This window comes from Babylonia areolata, chromosome 2, assembly GCF_041734735.1.
Source record: "Babylonia areolata isolate BAREFJ2019XMU chromosome 2, ASM4173473v1, whole genome shotgun sequence".
NCBI classification, from domain to species: domain Eukaryota; kingdom Metazoa; phylum Mollusca; class Gastropoda; order Neogastropoda; family Buccinidae; genus Babylonia; species Babylonia areolata.
The window spans coordinates 54,627,117-54,647,433 of NC_134877.1; the positions used below are offsets into that span (position 1 = coordinate 54,627,117).

At 40.9% G+C, this 20,317-nt stretch overlaps 1 protein-coding gene across 2 annotated transcripts in view; it reads right to left on the reverse strand.

Annotated features, from left to right (window-relative positions):
• Nucleotides 1–18,972, reverse strand: part of LOC143279511 (uncharacterized) — a 136,517-nt gene extending 117,545 nt beyond the window's left edge. Inside the window, exon 1 of one of the 2 annotated variants that reach the window (XM_076583562.1) lies at nucleotides 18,843–18,972. The gene's annotated coding sequence lies outside the window, so the exon portion shown is untranslated. The remainder of the gene's footprint in view (nucleotides 1–18,842) is intronic. The other variant, XM_076583563.1, reaches the window with a different exon arrangement.
• Nucleotides 18,973–20,317: the final 1,345 nt, after the last annotated feature.

Genomic DNA, 20,317 nt, shown 5'->3' on the forward strand with positions numbered 1-20,317 from the left:
CACACACACACACACACACACACACACACACAGAAGGGAGAGTTACATCTCAAATCACACACAGTCGAACTAAAAATCAAAGAGAACACTTTATGAGGGAAAAAAATTATATCACTTGAAAACACTTCAGCTGCCACCAAACCATTTCAACGATCATTCATTTAAAGATGCGGGACTGAATGCTCCAGCTAAAACTGTTAACAATACCTGATTCAAAGCACACGGCCTGTTCTGGTAGCAGCAACGAAAAGTAACCTGCCCCAAGCAAACAAACGCCGTTCCATCAATATGATTCTTATACGTTCTCGCCCATTCCGTGCCTTAACCACGAGCTGGTTTATATTTACAGTGGGACACCAGCCAGAAGATACACGTCAACCACGATTCTTAACTAGTAAAAAAAAATGTTCCGTTGCCGTTCTTATCCAGCGGAAGATATATATCCAGATCTCTGGACTCAAATGTGTTCCCAGAAGTATATTCTTTTACCCTTCTGACCTGGGATCGATGCTGAGGTCTTTGGGGGACATTTTGAGGCATTTCAAAACGTTTCTTATGCCCCCCCACTGAGCGCTTTCCACGGCTTCCCATGCAGCAGCTGTTAAGGCAGTCGAATGTCAGACATCTTAACGAAACGGCCACCCATCTGGCTTGGCCTTTCTGTAGGAGGGTGTAAGCACTGTGGGTGCTAACCCGTTCCACGACTTCCGAATCTGGGACTTTGTCCTGCCATCGTGAGCAGGAGTCCGCATAGGCAGCTCAAGTGGAAGTGATTGAACTGTTTAGTGTGTCTGCTGTGGACAGTCCAGGTCTCACCCACATAGAGAAGAGTGGAAGTACCACTTTGCTCGGTAGACCTTCAGCTTGGCGGTGAGGTTGAGTCCTCTCCGTTCCCATACATTCTTGCGGAGTCTCCCTAAGGCGCCATTGGCTTTAGCAATTCTGTTGCTTATCTCTGCATCCATGTTCACCGTTCGTGAAAGTGAACTACCCAGATGTATGTGAAGATGTCGACTGCCTGTAGTTTCTGGTCTTTCACACACACACACACACCACACACACACAGACAAGTCTGGAATCAGCTGTTTCCAAAAGTGTTCCGTTACTAGTTCTAATCCAATCAACTCCTTTGCTGATAATTTATAAGTAAGGGCCTGCTCCACCCTGGGGCCATCTCGTAAGGTTCTGTCATTCCAATCCTCACGAGCCTTTTAAATGAAATAATTAACACCAGTGCGCACGGATATGTTCTTCCTGTTGTGCTTCTTTACTGGTAACCTTTGAGAGCGGATGGGTCCGTTGACGATTCCACCTACGAGGCGCACATTATGACCAGATCATGAAACACACAATACTGACTGTATCATGACTAAGGCAAGACGGTGCAACACACAGACACATACACTGACCACACACACACACACACACACACAAGCGCGCGCGCGCACACACAATTTCCAACCGACAGACAGAGAGATAGTTTACATCCTTGACACGACCATCCGTTCATTCATTCCAACGATGCGGACTCGATGCTCCCGCTAAATCTGATAACGAACACAGTGATTCAGAGCGCCCTGGCAGCACCAGCGAACAGCAATCTGCCGAATCTAACAGGGGCTCTTCAATCAATACGATTATGCCCCGCTATCGCCTCCCCCACTCCATGCCTCCATGTGCCGGTTTTTGTTTCGGTGCCACCAGCCTGAAGGCACATATCTCCGGATTCATAACATGTATTCCCATGAGTATTTCTGCTGCGCCGTTCTCAGCCAAACCAAAGATATAAATTCTGGTATCAGCGATGTTCCCTGAACGGTTCTGTTTATCCGTTCAGACCCAATCAACTTTTTGTATAATAATTACCGACAATAATTGCTCAACCCTCAGCCTGCGGGAATCTCACGGGAAGAAAAAATCAGTTTCAATCTGATCCCGAAGAGTCCCGATGATGAATAATTAACAACAAAATTTTTCTTGATGAAATAATGAAAAAAATAAAAAAAAAAAATAAAATAAAAAGAAAAGAAGAAGAAGAAAAGGGGAAAAAAAAATCTTTTGATGAAAGGATCAACAGCAATTAAAAAGTCAAGTAGCGATCTCCGCAGATGTTCTTCCAAATGCGTTTCCTTTACTTATATGGGGAAAGTAACACTGATTCCCCAATATATCAAAGCCCACTCGATGAAATGATAACACGTAATGTTGACTGGATCATGACAGGACACACAACAACAGGATCATGAAATGCATCGTCACGAAATCCACACGCTGACCTAATCATCCAGTGCACACGTTGACCAGGCCATGGAATGCACTTTGTGACCAGATCATAAAGTGCACATATTAACCTGACCACAGAATGCACATTGTGACCAGACCATCAAGTACACATATTAACCAGACCATGGAATGCACATTGTGACCAGATCATCCAGTGAATATGTTGACTAGACCATGGAATGCATATTGTGACCAGACCATCGAGTGCACTTATTAACCAGACCATGGAACGCACATGTTGACCAGACCATAGAATGTACATGTTGACCAGACAGTCAAATGCACGAACTGACTAGACCATGGAATGCACTCGGTGACCAGATCATTAAGTGCACATGTTGACCATACCATCAAGTGCACGAATTGACTAGACCATAGAATGTACGTATGTTGACCAGACCATCAAGTGCACGAATTGACTAGACCATGGAATGCACACGGTGACCAGATCATCAAGTGCACATGTTGACCAGACCATCAAGTGTACGAACTGACTAGACCATGGAATACACACGGTGACCAGATCATCAAGTGCACATGTTGACCAGACCATCAAGTGCACGAACTGACCAGACCATGGAATGCACTCTGGACTAGATGATCAACTTAATCAAGTGCACATGTTGACCAGACCATGTAATGCATACTGTGAGCTATCATCAAGTGTATATATGTTGACCAATCATCAGAATACACGAGTTGACCACACCATGGAAAGCACACGCTTACCAGATCATCAATTTCACGAGCTGACCAGACCATGGAATACACAAGATGCCCAGATCATGACCACGTCATGAAATGCATACGATTATAAGCTCATGAAATGGACAACCAAGAGGAGATAATAGTAAAGGCAAAATGACACACATATAGAAGCGCGCGCGCGCGCACACACACACACACACACACACACACACAAAGAAACAGCAAGAGAGAGGGAGACAGGCAGACAGACAAATAAGAGACCAAAAACAACAACAAAACAAAGACTGTAAGGCAGAAGACAAGAGTAGAGAGAAAATGAATACGGAACATCCTACCAAAGAACAGAGCCCACACCCCATGTCCCACCCCCAACCACCATAAAAGACGACACGAAAGGCTAAAAGAACGCAGATGCCATCCTGTGGGACATTCTCGCGCTTCAGAATGACAGGATATCACCATGTTTCTGTCTGTTTATCTGTCTCTCTTTCCACTTTGTTTCACTGTAAATCAACAGAACAGCCCTCGAGGAGGTGGAGCAGACGCTTGGTTTATATAACTGGCCATGAACCTCCACCCCCATCCCTGTGCCTGAGAGTGAGAAAAACCATGGAAATGCGTCTGTATTCAGCATACGCGTGCAAAGGAGCGAGCGAGCGAGCGGGCGAGAGAGAGAGAGAGAGAGAGAGAGAGAAACTGCAGTGAGCGTGACTGTGTTTGTTGGGGATGGGAGGGGGGGAGCAGAAAGAAGATGGGAACAGAAAAGAAAAAGAAGAAGTTAAATTGAGAACAAATGAAGACTCATGGAAGGAAGGGACGAAATTGAAAAGACAGAGGAGAACGAAAGAACGAAACACGCCACCCCCACCCCCAAAATAAATAAATAAAAATCAACCAATCTATCAATAAATAAATAAATAAATCAGTAAAATAAAGTATAAATAAATAAATGAATAAACAAATAAAAACAATATTTAAAAAAACACCAAAATACCACACACACACAAAGAAAAAAAGACCAATAAACAAGCAAACAAACAAGAATTTAAAAAATGAACCAAGAGGCAAGGCCTTCAAGACTCACGAGAGGTACGCACTTTATCAAACTAAAGAATCATGCGAATAAAAATCAAGCCCAGTTCAAAACATAATCTGTCAAAAATATACATACGCTGATGTGATCTTGACCTCTGACCTATAAATTTACAATACACTGACGTCATGGCCCAAACTAATCACATGTACACCATGTCTCACGAAAAAATTAAAATTTAAGGAAAAACAACAACAAAATCTAACATGCTTTTACATTTTCCAAATACGTTATGTTGTTACCTATTTAAGGAAAAACAACAACAAAATCTAACATGCTTTTACATTTTCCTAACACGTCATGTTGTTACCTCAAATTTTGATCTCTGACCTTGTTTCTCTTAATGGGTTTGGTTTTCGTCATGAAAAATATATAAGATCTCCCTCCTCTCTTGCACGTTGAAACTTTTCCTGTCAATATCTTAGGCCACGTTGTGACCTTGATCTTTAATCTCTTATTTTGAATTTCTTTAGTGATCATACTGTACCCATGACCAGCCACAATACCAAGCTTGATTAAAATTGGATGTAAGATACGGTCTAAATCAAGCTGTTTCTATTTTGCCAATGATGACCTTGACCTTTGACAACTCCCCCTGCTTACCACATCATCACAAAGGCGATGACTTTAAAGATCTTGTTCATACCTACCTACATCCTGCAAAGTTTGGTTACTACGCCACTTGTAGAAGCCGAGAAAATGCCAACCTTTAAAAATCGACAAAGGACACACACACACACACACACCGTGTCATCACGTTGGCTCACTCTTGTTTACACAGCGGTATAGTCTTTTACCAATGCAATTGGAAGGAAAACCATAACAGACTTCGTAATACCTTGCTTCTCAACACTGTCGACTGGAAAGAAAAAAATAATAACAACAGAAAGTGCGAGATATTGTCTTGATTACGTTCTTGTCATCACTGTACGGCCAATATATATATATATATATATATATCTTCCAGTGCCTTCTTCGTGTGTCAGACCGTGCCACGACGCCCATGATAGAAACACAAAGAAAGAAAAGCGTCGGGGAGAAAGTGGGATCAAAGGCCTTATATGGGTCTTTGGTGGGATCTCTCTCTCTCTCTCTCTCTCTTTCTCTAGTAAGGAGAGTAACGCACTTACTTTCTGGACTGTCATAATGGACAATCCGTAGAAGTACACTGTCTTGATTTTGTGTTATCTGTCTCTCCCCCGTGGTTCCAATGCTTTGCATATGAAGCCTATAGTTTTTTCCCCCTACCCTCCCCCAACCCACCCGTTTTTCCGCAAGTCCAACCATCCATCCACGCAGGCTGCAGCATTATCCCTGTGTATTTGATGTACGTGTGTCTTCACATGTGCACAATCTCTCTCTCTCTCTCACTATATATATATATATATATATGTGTGTGTGTGTGTGTGTGTGTGTGTGTGTGTGTGTGTGACCGACACGACAACAAAAAGCTCCACACAAAATGGCTGTACTCACAAATTTAGAACAATAATCCTGGCTATCCACCTGTATCATCGAGCACGTAACTTTTTCCCCATACGAAGTTAACCTGGTTTGTTATACTTCTCCATGTAAAACCAAAAGAGGCACGTGGTGGGAGCTGAAACACATCTCATTTCTGCCAGACAGACAGTATCTAGACATGAAGGCATTGATCCTTTCAAAATGGTAAAGTTTACACAGCGTCTTTGCTGTTAATAAATAAGACTACCTCTCGCGCCCTGTTACAGATAGTGTTTGTATGACAACCAGGAAGAAAATCGTTGAAAATGCTAAAGTTATAAAAAATAAAAATCTAAAAGAGAGACAGAGAGAGAGAGAGAAAAAAAAGAAAGAGAGAAAAAGGTGACAGACGGGCAAGAGATGAGGGTGGGGGGAAGAGAGACTGGAGGGAGAGAGTGCAGACACTGGGCAAGACAGAGAGAGAGAGAGAGAGAGAGAGAGAGAATCTCAGCCCTCAGTCATTTCCGGTTCGCCCAAACAATTTACTCCTGTCAATGCTCCCAATCCCTGGCTTACTACATAAACAAAAGAGCTGATTTGAGTACCATAATCCATTGAGCCCCCCACCCCCACCCCACCCACACACACACACACACACGCAATCCCGGATTGGGTGTGCTGAGGGAAGCTCTTTATCCCCCCTCACCATACACACACAAATATACTCACTCACACACACGCACGTACGCATACACACACACGCACGCACACAGACACAGACACGCGCGCGCACACACACACACATGAAAAAGTCGTGTTTGGGAGACAGTGCTTTTATCTACATGAGATTTTTTTAATTTTTTTTTATTTTTTATTATTTTTTATCATGTTCGTCTGTGGAAGTGTCGGGATCAGACGGACTTTGAAACCTGGTTACCCGCGCACACGCGCGCGCATGTGTGTGTTAGAGTGTGTGTGCACACTACAACCAATCAGCCACCCTTTCCATCCCCCACCCCTCTCTCTCTCGCACGGCATTTCGTATCTTAAAAGTTTTTTTTTTTTAATCTTTATTTTTATTTTTTTTTGTGTGTGGATACTTATATAGCGCCTATCCTCGGTCGGAGACCAAGCTCTAAACGCTTTATGAACACGGGGTCATAGGCACAACATGCTGCCTACCTGGGTAGAGCCGACTGACGGCTGCCATTGGGCGATCATCATTCGTTTCCTGTGTCATTCAATCAGATTTCAGGGACGCACACATGCACACCAAGACAGACATGTAACATTTTACGTGTATGACCGTTTCGTTTATTTACCCCGCCATGTCGGCAGCCATACTCCGTTTTCGGGCGGGTGCATACTGGGTATGTTCTTGTTTCCATAATCCATCGAACGCTGACATGGATTACAGGATCTTTAACGTGCGTATTTATCTTCTGCGTGCGTATACACACGAAGGGGGTTCAGACACTAGCAGGTCTGCACATATGTTAACCTGCGAGATCGGAAAAGTCTCCACCCTTTACCCACCAGGCGCCGTCACTGATATTCGAACCCGAGACCCTCAGATTGAAAGTCCAATGCTTTAACCATTCGGCTATTGCACCCGAATGTACGTATGTACCTCCTTTGAAGTAAATCATTTCTGATATGAGTTTATATGTGTTAGCTCTCTCTCTCTCTCTCTCTCTCTCTCTCTCTCTCTCAGCACAAACCCCATACCCACATAAAGAACTGGCAGTAAAAATATATCGGTCTTCATGTAAAACCCGACGGTCATGCCTCGACAACCCAATATATGTGGATCCCCTCGCATGTTAAAATCCTACAGGAAAAATGACGCCTCAAAGTCTAATGCGCCCTGACCAGTCTTCGACAGTGCAATCCATATAAATCTATGGATCTCCTCTCTGGGTGACAAACTACACCAATGAACTGTCTGTGGGCGGAATCCCACTGTTTTACAGTTTATCTTCTTCATCTGAAGACGGCGCCGTTGCCAGAAAAGATAAGGGACTCTCCTGGGAAAGATTCAGATACACATGCATATCATGATGCAGTAGCGAATGCGAAATACTTTTTTTTTTGTGCGTGTTGTTGTTCTTGTTCGCTACGATTTTTGTTCTCCACGAATGCGTTGAAAGTATTTTCAATGTCCGCACCATTCTGGTTCTAATAAATTGTGCTCTGGCGTTATGAACAAAATTCTGTTTCTAAAGCTAATTCTCCCTCTGTCTCTCTGTGAACCTCTTTCCCCCTTTTCTCTCCCCAGCACTTCGTCCCAATTCCGTCCCTTCCTCGTCATCTCCTCCTGCATCAAACTTGACGTCCTGGACTATGTATAGCAAAATATGAATGCAGTACCACTGCCATTCTTCCTCATGTTCCATCACATCTCTCACATATTCATTCGACGTCGAAGTCCACAGGGGACACACAACTCGTCGGACTCTATGAACCTGAACAGTTCCTCTTGCAAAGCATCCCAGAACACCTCATCCTGTCTACACAATCGATAGCCCTGGGTGAGACTGCATGAAATAGATTCTCCGTGGGTGGAACCCTATCTTCACAGTTCATCTCCTTTATCAGAAGACAGCGACAGCGCCGTTCCCTGAAAAGGTGAGTGGGGCTCGCTTCAGAAAGGTTCTGATATATATATATATATATATATATATATATATATATATATCTACACATACATATATGTATACACACACACACACACACATATATATATATATATATATATAAATGCATAATCAATATGCGCTGGTGCGTGCGAAATGACTGTGGTCGCTGACCCGCCCCGCCCCCCTCATCCCGTCTCTCTCCATTCCAGATAAGACGCAAGTTACTGCAAATGACAAAATCTTTCCACAGACAAATGTAAACATCGAAGCATCACTATACCTTTCTTCCTCACTGTCTACAATGTATCACTTCCACGTTCATCCCATATCTTAACTCCATCAGGTAAAAAGACACTCCACAGTCCTCGTATGAACGAATAATCCGGCAGAGTCGAGTTGTCCCTGAGTGGTACACTTGCTTTGTGGCGACGCAAAGCTCTCCACACTGGAAGACACAACTCAATCTTCACACACGGACTGACAGAAAAACTAAAAATCCGTTGTGATAATACAATAATGCAAATGAATGTCAAAACTGAAAGCACCACTGAACATTTTTACCCATTCACTTTAATCCTTGAGATTTCACAAATCCATCCCACATCCAACTCTGCAGGAGACAGGGCATCTTGTGGTCCATCAGTTTCAAACTGTGACTCATCGATGGACAGCGTTGCCTGTGATCTCAATATCACCCCCCCCACCCCCACCCCTCCTTCGTGTCTCAAGAATCAATAACTGTGAGTGATAGACCGCATCAAACAGATTCTCTGCGGGTGGAACACCATCATCGTTCACTCATCATTTCGCTGAAGGCGGTGGCAGCGGCGCTGCTGTCAGAAAAGACGACAGGGACTCGCCGCAAGACTGGAAAGTTTCAAATTCATATAATGCAGCAGCGCTTGCGAAATTGATCAGCATGTGACTGCCATCACCCCCTCCTTCCCACACTCTCCTTTCTCAATCCCCTCTTTCCTCTCTCCAACTTCCATCTCTTTATCTCCCCCCCCCCCCCCCCCCACTTTTTTTTAAATTCTCTCCCTCCTTCCGAGCTTGGACATTATGCACAGCAAATGACAAAACCTCCTTCCATCAACATCTTCAGACAAGGACGCACGGAGAGTCCTGGGTTGGATTGAACTGGTTGTTGTTGCTATTTTTTGTATTTTCTTCTTCTCCACGCAGATCCCCTCCACGAAACCTTGGACTGCTAGTACTTTGGCAGAAAACAACGAATACAAAGCATCAACCCAAAAACTTGAGACCCATTATCTTCCCGTTACGCAGCATCAGTGTTCATCATTTTTAAAGGTTGTTTTATTCTTTTAGATACGTTTGCAGAAATGTTTTTTATTTCGCGGCAGAAATTTTTTCCCTGCTGTTGTAAAGTATTGCTCTTCGAAATCTGGAAGCTGATTATTGACAAGAAAAATAAAAGCAAAGCTCGGCATTTTATCGGTTATGTACAAACTACTGTTGATTTATCAAAAAAATACTGCTCGATTTATAAAGATTACCGTCACACCGCCTACTTTGTTTCCTCCAGTCTATCAGTCATTGAACGAGAGAGAGAGAGAGAGAGAGAGAGAGAGAGAGAGAGAGAGAGAGAGAGAGAGAGAGACAGACAGACAGACAGACAGACAGAGACACAGAGAGAGAGAGAGAGAGAGAGAGAGAGACAGAGACAGAGAGAGACAGAGATTCCTAATCCCTCTCTCTGTCCCTCTCTCTCATTAACTCCTTTTACACCCCTCTCCTTCTACCCTTCTTTTCCCCCCTCCCTCTTTCTGATCTTGAAATGCTGTGCATTGTAAAGGACAAGATCTTCATGCATGAATGTAAAACGTGAAGCACAAATGCCATCCTTCCTCATGTTCCACAACATCACTTACAGATTCATTGTCAAACTCAACAGGGAAAAAATGACACCTCGTCCCGAGGGGCTCTTCCCAACAATGCACCCCCAACGCCTTCCTGTCCACAGAATCAATAGCCCCGAGTGACAGACTGCATCAGATTTCCGGGCCTCATCTTTTACAGTCAATCTCCTCACATCGAAGACAAGAACTATTGCTTGAACCGCCTAATATGACTCAGTTAGGAAAACTTCAAATATGCATACATTCAAACACTCGACTATTGGCCGCTGTTCTTTCTCTGTCTCTGGACCTTGCAGTTGGAATGAACTTCCTCTTTCTCTTCGTCAGGTCTCCGCACTCACCTCTTTCAAGTCTGGTCTTAAAACCCACCTCTTCCCAAAATAACCTCCCTTCCCTGCTTCTTCCTTATCTTCAGTTGTTGTTTTTTTTTTTCCAGTTTTAGAGTTATGTAACCTCCCTTCCCTGCTTCTTCCTTATCTTCAGTTTTTTTCTCTCCAGTTTTAGAGTTATGCATGCGTGTGAATGACTGGTGAGAAAACGCTTTGATTTATCTCTGCACAAGATTCAGCGCTATATATAAATATAATAATTATATATACCATGCACGTGATATAGGTAACTTGTTATGCTTGTTTAGAATTTTTCCCCACGAAAAAAAAAGATTCCAGAAGTTCATATCGTTCTCAATCTGAAAAATTGGAAACTGAGAAATGGTGCTTTTGGTTTTGTTCATGAATTTCTGACACATATTTTCTCTGTCTCACTCTCTCCTTTCCACCCCCTTCTTAGCATCCATGAGTAGCCGACTGTAACAGATGTGCGACGCGTTCTAATGCGTCAAAACAGTCCAGATACCACAAACAGACATCTGATGTGGCAAGACAGTAATGCAGGGAAACAACTATATAAATCTAAGAAAACAACAATTGAAGCAGCACTGCATTCTAATAACGGAATTTACAAATTTGTCCCGTGTCTAACTGTTAGACAACAGGAGGCGCCGTAGCAGAAACAAACGTTGGACTTCTGATCCAGTGAGGCGCCGTAGCAGAAACAAACGTTGGACTTCTGATCCAGTGTTCACCCGTGATGAGGGTTCGAGGGTTCTGCATGCCATTGTGCCCCAGGGACAAGCCAAGCCCTAGACACAGTGGATATGAATTCACTGCCCCGAAAGCTATGGAACCTTTAACATTTAACCCAACCCTGTAACTCTGCAACAGGGACACCCAACCAAACTGCGACTCGTTCGCAAAAGTGCCACTACCCCACCACCGCCCACCGACGTCCCATGTCACCTCTTCATGTGTCTGCTGAATCAATCATTTAGAGTGACAGACTGACAAACTGATTCTTTGTGGGTGGGGAACCCAATCTCCTTTGAAGATGGGCGCAGCAGCCGCCAAAAAATGACAAAGGACGAGAGTGACTTGTTATGAGATACGGACGATTTCAAATTCGTAATAATGCAGTGGTGCTTGCAAAATAAGTAACCTGTGACTCTCTCTCTCTCTCTCTCTGTCAACATTTCTTGTCTGCATAATTTTCCTTATGACAGAAAAAAATACGATATTCGAGGTTCGCAACTTTCAAATGGGGTTTTAATCTTGCTAACTTATCATTCTCTCTCCTCTATTCCTCCCTCTTTTCCCCTCCATTGTCAATTCTGGCAATATACACTGCGCATGACAAAATCCTCATGCATAAATATGAAACCTGAAGCACTGCGACACCACTCTTTCTCACTTTCCACAACATTGTTTATAAGTTCATCACATGTTATACTCAACTGGCTGACACTTGACAGTCTGTTAGCCCGAACGACTTTTCGACTGAATCAGTACCTGAATGGCAGAAAGAGCACGCTGTACAACGAAAGAATGGTCCGTATAACACATGAAAAGTCAGTTGGGCAACAAGGCAATATTATTACAATGTAACAATGAATGCAGAAACTGAAACTGAAACACCCCTTCTCTTTCTTTTCTCACGTCCACAGCCAGATTCATTCGCCCCATGTGTAACTCTGCAGAGAACAACCCACGATCAGTCTCAAACTGCGACCCATCTCCGACAGTGCTACTCCCCCCTCGCTCACTCTCCACCAGGCTCCCTCCCGCATTCCCCCTGCCCTCCTCCACCCGCCCACACACCCACCGAACCACCTTTCTCTTTCAACCCTTTCTCAGTCAACAGGATCAATAATTCTGAGTGACAGACTGTATCAAACATATTCTCTGTTGGTGGAACTTCATGTTTCCTTCATCTCTTCCCTCTGTAGACAGCACGGTCTCCAGAAAGAAAGATGAATGGGGAAGTCTGGTTGGAAAGTTTCAGTCATATGGGCCATTGGAATTAGTAACCTGCTGTCTCACTTTGTCTCTGCCTACGTCTTCCCTCCCGTCTTCCTATTTCTCCGCTTGGACGTCACGCGCTGGAAATGACAACACAGACATTCGTAAATGTAAAACCCGAAGCACCATCGCCGTTCTACGCCATGTTTCATAACACTCCATATAGATTCCTTTTATACATGTCCATCCCCACGTTGGAAATAACACCTCATAGTCTATAAACCATTACGGCCCTTCAACAGAGCATTCCTTACAGATCTATAGAATCAATAAATCCTAGTGAGATTGCATTTAACAGACTATCTATGGGTGGACCCCCCCTCCCCCTTCCGCACTCCCCTTTTTGTGTTCATTTCCTTCATCTTAAGACAGCACTGCTGCTAGAAAAAAACAAAAGCGAATGTGATTCGCCTGAGCAAGTTCTGGATATTTATGTATCTGTTGTCATGCGGAAAAGGCTGCCTGTGTGTGTGCGTGCATACACACCTAAACATACAAACACACTTTCTCTCTCCCTCCCTTCACCTCCTCCTTATCTCCTACTCCCTCTCCTCCCATCCCTCCTCATCCTCCTAATTTTAGACATCATGCACTGCTTCTTATCTTTGATGTCATGCTTTGCAAAGGAGAAAATCTTCATGCATGAATGTAAAAACTGAAGCATCACTGCACTCCTCACTTTATACAATCGTTGTTACAAGTCAGTAATTACACATGGACAAAAAAAGAAAAAAAGAAAGAAAGAACAAAAAAGAACAAAAAACAAACAAACAAGCCCACTATTACCTTTCTTTACTAACTTCCTATATAGAAGATTCACAATTTGTTTAATGTCGTAACTCTGTAGGAGTCCACTTAAGGTCTCTAAAACCACAAACAAGAGACTCATCAATGACAGAGCTACTTACGCAGTTAAAACTATAACTGTGAAAGCAAATCAATGTGTTCATTGTCTTGCCCACTGCCAGGAAAGAGAAGAAAAATAAAAAAGCTTTGGGAATGGATAAAGACATTACAAATAATTTACAAAACATGTTTTATGTTTATGTAACAAAACTTCAACTCAGTCTGTGTTAGTTTTCTTTTCTTTGATAATAGGAAAAGAAAAATCCAAACCAGTTCCCTTTGTTTTGTGGGCACATCAGACCAGGCATGAATTCAAAGACCTCTTCCTGAGTACACTCACATCTTCTTTTGACACGTTTTCATCCCAACATCACTTAAGATTCACAGCCCCTCATGTCCAACTCAACAAACAACATGACACAGCACAGCCTGCAAAAGCCCAAATGCCTCTTCAACAGCACTTTCGCACTCCCCGTGTAAAAGAATCAATAGCTGAGGGTGTCAGACAGCATTGACAGATTCTTTCTGTGTGGGCGACATCCATCTGATCCTTCGATCCACCTCTTCCACTTTAAGACAGTTTTTGTTGTTGTTGTTGTTGTTTCATTAGTATTGTTGTTTTTTTAACTGGATGATATGAGTGACTAATATGCCAGCCTTGCCCGTCATTGGCACTTTAATTAGCAATGAGTACTGTGGGACTTCTAAATATTTGAGCACTCTCTCTCTCATAATTTGAGCACTCTCTCTCTCTCTCTATCATATATATAATATATACAATATATACATACATTATATCTTATACATGAGATAGATCTATGTGCATATGATGTGTATAATATGTGCGCCTACCTGCCTCTATTTCAGTGTGTCTTTCTCTCACCCACATGCACACACACACTTTTACACAATATATTCAACATGTATGGCTGCACATTGACATTGTACAAATAAATTGGAGAAAAAAGTTTTACATTAAAAACAAAACAAAAAAACTTTGATGAAAAAGTAAAAAAGAAGATGAAACAGACAAAAAAGAAAAAAAGAAAGGAAAAAGATACACCACAGATATATGTATGTGCAAATCATACACCCCAAAACCAAAATTCATTATAAACAAACATACAAACAAAGAAAGAAAAAAAAACCCCATTGAAATCAATTATTCATTTCAAGCCAGTGCCAAAACCCCCTTCGAATGTATACATGCAGAAAATCAATATATATGCACTTTGATTAAAGATCCTGAAATGTCAGTGTATGATGGGTTATGGAAACAAGATTAATAACATATCCAGCATGCACATCCTTCAGAACGGAGTATGTCTTCCTACATAAATATGAAATATAAAAACCCACTTGTAGTTGTACATGTATTAAAGTGAATGTGGGAGTTGCAGCCAATGCAGAAGACAGAGTACTGGTAATGGTTCCCCGGACAGTTATTTCTTTACAGCTAAAAACACCACCACCACCAAAAAAATGAAGATTCATCTAATTTTGCAATGTTTGCCCACTCAGGCATCGGACTAATCATTTTAAAAAATTCTAAAATTACCACCTCAGTTTTTGTAGTTTCAGAACCAACCTGAACACCAGAACATCTCATATATTATATATCATGAATACATGTTATACAGCATTTTAAAATCCATTTTTCAAATCATTTCTTCCTTCTGTTCTTACTTTTGTCTTGTTTTGTTTTATTTTGTTAATTAATCTGTTTTTTGGGGTGTTTTTTTTTCTTCGTTTGTTAGTGTTTTGTTCCTGTTTGAAACTGAATGTATTCAGACACAAAAATTATGATTATCTGATATATATGAGTAATCATGTAATGTACTTAACTGCTGAACTCAGGTTGATTAAATACTCTGTGTATGCCACACAAAAACATTAGCCTGGCCACAGATCAAGAGATCACCAAAACAATGAAGTTGGATGCTAACCTGATACATGCCCCACTGCACTGATGCAAACAGAAAATGTTGCTGACAAGTTAAACCCATTAGCCCACAACCAGTCTGACAGGCAGCAGTATCTGTTTTATTTCTTTTGCTTCCGTTTTTCCCAATTCCAGGAATAGTCTTTCAGACCTTTATCCGTATCTTTGTGCAAATGTCACAGTCTATGCCATCACAACCCACATAAAAAAAATATATACACTGATACAGAGACTTTTTTTTTTTTTTTTTTTTTTTTTAAGTATGAAGGAAACTAATATGGCCATGCCTTATAAATGTTGTTGTTTTTCCATTTCACTTGTAACTGGGTTTCAATGTTTGTTAGCAACTTTGGGTTTCAGTCAATGTCATATTGAGAGAGCACAGCTGAGGTATCTCTTGAGTCTTATTCCTAATATCTATCACAAGTTTCTGATAGTCGTACAGATCAGTGTCACTGTCACAATGAACAAATATCATATCTATCACCAGATGAAGTCCCATCAAGGTCTGTTTTAACTAATTCAAGCAAAGTTGCAGTGACAATTAGTACAGACATGTAAAGACAAAAAACATACATGTATATATATATTTTTAAAAGAACAGCAAAGTAGACTTTGTGACAGCAGCAGCATACGTTGTAGTGGTAATAACATATGCATGAGGTTGCAGTCTTTCTCTTTCCCTCTCATACTTTCATTGTCTGAAATATTGTGTTCACACACACACACACACACACACACACACACATATATATATATATATATATATATATATATATATATCTATAGAATGACAGATAGAGAGAAAGACACACAGATATAATAATTAATATGCACACACAGGAAACGCATGCTAGATACATAATTTACACGCAAATGTAAATTATGCCCGCGTATCACAAGCACACAAACTCATTCACAAATGAAATACTTCTCCCTTTTCTTCCTTGCTCTGGAATGTTTCACTACCAATGCTTTGTCAACTGTATCATTATGCAGGTGAGATTAGACAGGGCATAAAGTACCCCCCTCCCCAATTCAATCAATGGGAGAGCACAGCCATTTCTGGTCTCTAGGGCTTGTTCACAACCCCAGTTCTATGCTTCTTCTGGCTTCTTCTGTAAGCCTTTGATGTATTATTTATAGACAGCGCTTGCTGGAACTTGTGGAAGAAAGCCAATAAAAATCAGCCTACTATGGCCACACAGGCAGATGAGACACCACCACCAAGACGTGGTAGCTTTTTTCACAGCCTGAACCGTAACCTGACGCATGTGGAGGCAGATACATACCCTGAAGCACACAAGCACATATGCACTTAAAATGCATGTCATGAGTTTACACACATGTACACTTGCACATGTATACAGAGTTAGCACATACAAATTACACACACACACACACACACACACACACACACGCATGCATACATGCATGAATATAAAATGACAACATAAAGTTTTAAATCTTAAGTGTGCGCGCATGCATGCACACACACGCACTCACAAACACAACGTGGATAAGTGTAATTTAATCTCTATAATGAATAAGATACATACATAAAATATCTAGACACACACACACACACACAAATATATATATATATATATATATATATATATTAAATATAGATAGATATCATATAGATAGACAGATGGATAGACATATATACATATACACACACACACACACACACACACATATACATATTGATATAGTGGAGTGGTGTAGGGTTAACACACCTGACTAGGATGAAAGTGTGCATGGGATCCTATAGGAGCCAGGATTTTTAATCAAATGATACTATTTTTAAATTAAAACTATAATAATTCATTAGTTAAATTTTTTTTAATCTCTAAAATTAATCATAATAACAATCATAATCACAATGGTGTATGATTATATTTACAAATACAAACATAGACCTGTACTACTGATTGTTTAGGATTTGCCTAAATAATGTACTCACAATTTGGAAATTTTGCTTTCAGAACCTCTGACAATATGCATGGGTTTCAGTGCATACACAAAAACACAACACACACATACACTCACTCACACACACACACAATGTGCATACATGTTCATGTATGTAAGTTAAGAATGTGTTATAAAACGTGTGTGTGTGTGTGTGTACATCTCTCTCTCTCTATTATAGAGTCTATATATATGTATATAAATATAGATATAAATACACACACACCTACACACACACATATATATATATATATATATATATACATATACATATATACATGTGAGTAATCATGTGTGCTTCATTTGCCTTTGGCCTGATTTTACCTCAGTTGGCTTGTTTGGCTTTGATTTGCCTCTCCAAAGACTGATCCCACTGATATAAACTAAGATTAAAAAAAACAAAAAAACAACTAACATATTGGGGCGTGCTTCTATCAGAAACCTAGATCAGTAAAACACTCAGTTCAAACTTTCATAGTGTGAAAGTACACACCTTCACATGCACTCACACACACACAAACACACACACTCATTCATTCACTCACACAAACACACACACATACAAGGTACCTACTGGACAGTGGAAGAGTGTAAAACACTAACTTCATTATCGAACTTTAGATTAAATAAATAACATGTTAATATTGCTCATGGCGCAATGCTCTGTAGTACTGATCAGTATATTTGGTACCAACTGGAGAGTGGAAGATTGTAAAACACTCACTTTGTTATCAAACTTTGTACTGTATTCATACTGTATTATTGTATTATTCTTTTTTGTCACAGCAGATTTCTCTGTGTGAAATTCAGGCTGCTCTCCCCTGGGCGAGTACATCACTACACTGAGAGCATCACCCTTTCTTTTTTTGTTTTTGCATTTTTTCCTGCCTGCAATTTTGTATTTGTTTCTCCTATCGAAGTGGATTTTTCTAAAGAATTTTGCCAGGGACAACCATTTTGTTGCTGTGGGTTCTTTTATGTATGTTAAGTGCATGCTGCACACAGGACCTCGGTTTATCATCTCATCCAAATGACTAGCGTCCAGACCACCACTCATGGTCCAGTGAAGGGGTAGAAAATACTAGCGACCGACCCCGACCGTGCTGTGAATTTACCAGTGCGCTCAGATTCTCTCGCTTCCTAGGCAGACGCGTTACCTCAAGGCCATCACACCACTTTTAGATTAAATAACGATTGTAATGATATCACTAATGGCACAATGCTGAGTAGCATCAGTATATTTAATTATCTGGCACCTACTGGACAGTGGGAGAGTGTAAAACACTCACTTCGTTATCGACCTTTAGATTAAATAAAGAACATAATACTACTTATGGCACAATGCTTAGTAGTATCAGTGTAGCCATAAACTATGCAACTTTAAAAATAAATAAGTTTTATTTCCAAACGTCAAGTGCTGTAGACTCGATTTTAAAGTACGTAAGTGTTCGACAAGTTCCATTTCCAGTGTCAGAAATTCCCGGACATTCATTTCTATTTTTTCTTAAAGGCAAAACTGACTTTGTCACAACCAAATTTACCTGACAACACAAAATTACATGAACCTGTGCACTGCCAATGACTGCCAAAGTATTCCAACTCTACCACTTGCAGTGTGAAGTGAACATGTGCACAAAAAAAACATACACGCCAATCATCAAAAAATAACGTTCTCACCTTATGTCTAAAGAAATACATTTCCACATGGCACCTGAGTCAACCAGATTCGTTTCCTTGTTGATTTTGTCCTTTAATATCGTTGATATTTCGAAACTTCGTCGAAAATTTTTCACTCTTGTGACTGTCGTCTGTCTCCAGAATAAATTTCGGCAGCGTTTTCCGCCATGTTTCCAAAACAATAAGGAATGAGCTATTCACACAGCCGCTATGCATACAACGATTCCAAGATTGTTATATACAGTGTCATTGTGTATATTGTCCATCGAAAGCACTCGTGCATGGTCTGAATGAAAAGAAAAAAATCTGTTTCAAAAGCTCTGCGATGATACATGGTGAAAAGAGATATTCTATAATTCGCGAAAAGAGTAAATTGTACAAATCGAGCAAAGTAAAATTATATGTGGAAAACAGTGTTAAAAAATCCCGTTAGTGAGGGTCACGGTTAACAATGATAACAATAATGATAACAATAAATGATGATGATGATGATACTACTACTACTACTAATGATAATGATAATGATAATAATAACTGAATCATATCATCAGTCATCATGATAATTGCAGGCAACTGCATCGAGTCGCACAAGTGATTATATACATTCCAACACATTACAGTGAACTGAAAAGATGTACAGATGAATTAACTGGCATCTTTTGGTGGCATAAGAAATACGTACTACGAGGTCTCCACTTTTCCGTTAAACTGACTTTTAGCTGTGGGTTCAATCATGGTAAGATTTATTTTGTCTCCGAGTCAGTGGACTGAAGTGCAGTAGAGCGTCAAAAATCAGGCAATTAGATTTTGAGCCACGTTTTTATGATTTAAGTAAAATATCATATATGAGCAAAATTTAGCTCACGTAAAAGTTGAGAACATGAATTAAGTTTTATTTGATAGGTCTATTAATGCTGGTATACTACGGGTCCGGCCGCTATGTAATCCGGCATGCAGTGTGTAACTATGGCTGACGGATCGCATTTTTTATAACTTTTCACTTCACCCTAGCAAGTGCGAAACTGTATACATCGAGTTGAAAAATATATCAGAAAATACAACCACTTTTCTTCTTTTAGTTCTGTAGGAAGACGAGGTGTGAAGGGTTGTTGTGTCATGCACCCATGTAGACTCGTACCACACTCACGTCCGATTTTCCATTCAATTCTTTATTCAGTTTCATACCAAAACTTGGCAACAACAACAACAATAAAACAAAACAAAACAAAAGAAAAAAAAAGAAGAAAAAAACCCAACCCAAAGGACAGCGCTCGTGCCCGCTGCCTGTCAGCCTCACACACACATTCTGTTGGTGAACCGAACTCACCCAGTCTCTCGATCCCGGCCTTCCACAAAGCACCTGCTTGCTCTATTGATGTTGTCTATCCAGCTGTTGGACCCAAAGTGACCCAGAGCTCTTAGAAAATGCCCAAGGTACTATCTTCATCCTTCCTCAACACACTGCAGTACCCTCA